We start from the raw sequence: 3,544 nt of genomic DNA on the forward strand, positions 1-3,544 counted from the left end.
GCATAGAAAATGTGACTTTTGGTTAATCGCTTCCAATCAAATCATTTGATGCCTAATGAAACTTCAGTAAGAATAAAAAAATTATCAACCTTAAAAATAACATGAAAATGTTAAAGGTATATAAAAAACACTGATATTAGAAGTTTGCAATGATATGAAGACTAGATTTGCATTTCCTCAACAAAATGCTTGTGCTTTCAAGGACGCAATAGAACTGTGATAAAGTTTTGGATAAATTTAGCTTTTGAGATTTGGTTTAGCTTATGAAGCTACATTATCAGCACCATCATGCATCTTATTTTGACAGTGTTGGAGAACCAACCCAAAATATAAGATCGTCTTTGAGGTGTAAAGTCATTTTTTACATGAAAGCTTAGCGTATGTGTACAGCTGAACATATTCCATTCATTATTGTGCATAAATACAAGTGATTGACACATGCACACTAATAAGTTTCCTTAGTGAGTTTCTAAACATGATACATGAGCATCAAATACCACTTCGAAGTGCACATGCTCTCAAGTGGCCAAGACTGCGATTGTGGGTATTTGGACAGGCCCAAGGTTTGAAAAATCAGACTGAATGCATACAGTATGTGCATACTATGCTAATGAAATTACGAGATGTGCACTGCACACATACCCTAGTACAGTACATGATAAAAACGGAAGTAAACGTTAAGCAATAAATTAACCGTAATTAATTTGACACAAATCAAAAAGATGCAGTGGGGCATAAAACAATCTCTTCAGTGGGTTGTACCTCACTGTCAATCATTCAGCTGTCAAAACAGAGAAAATGTTCCAAAACATTTCAAGTGGAAATAAAACGTACAAAATTGTATCACGTATTGCATTTCTATCTTTCACATCATTATTTTAAAATTTGAATATAAATAGTTTAAATTATTTTATATCACTGGTGAATGTGATTTCACCAAGTACCAATGTTCCTTGATCTTGAAAACAAAACAAACAAACAACAACAACAACAACAAAACAACAACATTCCAATCAACCAATCAGAATTGAGTAATACATTTCAGGAACTGTCAGTTTTAGGCTTGCAACCAGGGTTAGGTGCATCATTTGCCTCTGATTTTAGGGAAAAAATATGGCTAGGGTTAGGTTTAGAGGAAGTGATGGGAGCAATATTGAGCTATATTGCATACTGCGATCAGAGAAATAGCTTTCCTGCTTATTTATGTTGAAAATAATGCTTTCCATACAAAAATGTTTGTTAGCATGGTCATCACTAAACACATCAAATGTTGTCATCGAGTGTTTTTTGGAAGTGGAGTGATGTATATTGTCATATGCCTTGTTTTATTTTTCATTTTATAAACTGATCTATGATGAACTATGGTGTTTCTCACCTTGCCATCAGCATCAGCCTTCCAGTTGCACAATCATGAGACGTGCACATAAATTTCCATGTGTGAACTGTTGTTTTCATTTTTAACAGGAGATTATCTCAAGAATATGCCCCATTATACCTTTGAGTATTGGATCTGTATCTGAACATGCTGTATATATATCTCATGTAGTGTCTTTATTACGGATACGAAAGGCAAATTATACAGTACATCAATAATAAGATATCATCAGATGTGGCGTGTGAATCATTCTTGTGAACTCTAATGGAGAAGTTAACGAAATGTACCAGGCAACCATAAGACATTAACATGTAATTTATCACTGAGATTCATGAAAGGTTGTTTGGAAGATATAATAAAACAGTTATATATTTAATCATTTTGCTGACTCATGAAAATATTGTCTCTGTAATATCGCTTTATGTTTTAAGGGGGAACATAATAGACCAGTAAGATCCTAGGGAAAGTAAGATATTTTTTATGTTTTTGAAAGAAGTCTGTCATTATTTCACTTTAAGTGAAAGTGAAGTGACATTCAGCCAAGTATGATGACCCATACTCAGAATTTGTGCTCTGCATTTAACCCATCCGAAATGCACACACACAGAGCAGTGAACACACACACACACACACACACTGTGAGCACACACCCAGAGCAGTGGGCAGCCATTTATGCTGCGGTGCCCGGGGAGCAGTTGGGGGTTCGATGCCTTGCTCAAGGGCACCTAAGTCATGGTATTGAAGGTGGAGAGAGAGCTGTACATGCACTCCCCCCACCCACAATTCCGTCCGGCCCGAGACTAGAACTCACAACCCTTCGATTGGGAGGCCGACCCTCTAACCATTAGGCCACGACTTCCCCATAAAATAACTCTTTATTATCCTAAAATATTTTGTGTCACATGATTCAGAAATCATTCTAATATGCTGATTTGCTACTCAAGAAACACTTCTTAGCTCTGCTATTAATAGCTTTCAAAAAAGTTTGGCCCCAAACTTTTGAATAGTAGTCTATATGAATATATACTTTTGAATATAATTTTTAAATTCATCCTGTTGCACTGCAATATTGTGCAGATACTGCACTGCCTATTTATGTATCTATTTATTTTTAAAGGGGGGGGGGGTGAAATGCTATTTCATGCATACTGAGTTTTTTTACACTGTTAAAGAGTTGGATTCCCATGCTAAACATGGACAAAGTTTCAAAAATTAAGTTGTACGTTTGAAGGAGGTCCACATTCTGGTACGCTGGTACGCACCGCTTTAATGTCCAATAATTCGTAAAATTCGTTTAACGTGCGTGACATAAATGCGGTGCCCTGCTCCATGAGAATCTCTTTTGGGATTCCCACGTGGGAGATTAAACGAAACAAGGCATCCACCACACTCTTGGCTGAGATGTTGCGGAGCGCACTGCTTCAGGATACCGTGTCACGTAATCCACTAAGACTAACGCGAAACGGTGTCCCCGTGCGGATCGCTCTAACAGCCCGATCAGGTCCATACCAATTCGCTCGAAGAGGACCTGCACTAGAAGAATAGGGGAGTGCAAAGGCGCTTTTGGAATGGCCGGTGGGTTTACCAGCTGACATTCCCGGCAAGACAAGCACCACCTGCGCACGTTCTCGTGAATGCCCGGCCAAAAGAATTGGGTCGTTAGACGATTTAGTGTTGCTGCTACTCCTAAGTGCCCTGCCATAGAATTACAATGCGCCGTCTGGAAAAGCATTTCCCGACGGCTCCGCGGTACTAACAGCTGGGTTGTATCTTCATTTGTCTGAGCGTCGTGGGTCAACCTGTCTTTAATAACGGCAAAATACGGGTGGAATAGCGGACGCTCAGGGTGGAGGACCCGCGATCGAGCGGACCTGCTCGAAGGCATGCTTCAGCGTCTCGTCCTGGGATTGTTCCAGGGGAAAGTCATCACGGCCGGCAAGGTTTAGCCTCGCCACACCGCTCGGTTCCACTGAGACCGCCCCGCTAGGTTCCGGGAAAGATTCTCCCACCTGAGTGCTCTCCCTGCCCTCTCCCTGCCGGTTCTTTACCCCGACGGCACCCGCTGTCAAACACCCTAGTTAATGCTGAAACGCTGGCCAATTCGTCCCCAAAATTAGCGGATGCTGGAGGCGCGGACTAACGGCCACCTCCACACTATGCTTATGGCGC

Source organism: Carassius auratus, chromosome 2 (assembly GCF_003368295.1).
Source record: "Carassius auratus strain Wakin chromosome 2, ASM336829v1, whole genome shotgun sequence".
In the NCBI taxonomy this organism is placed as follows: Eukaryota; Metazoa; Chordata; class Actinopteri; order Cypriniformes; family Cyprinidae; genus Carassius; species Carassius auratus.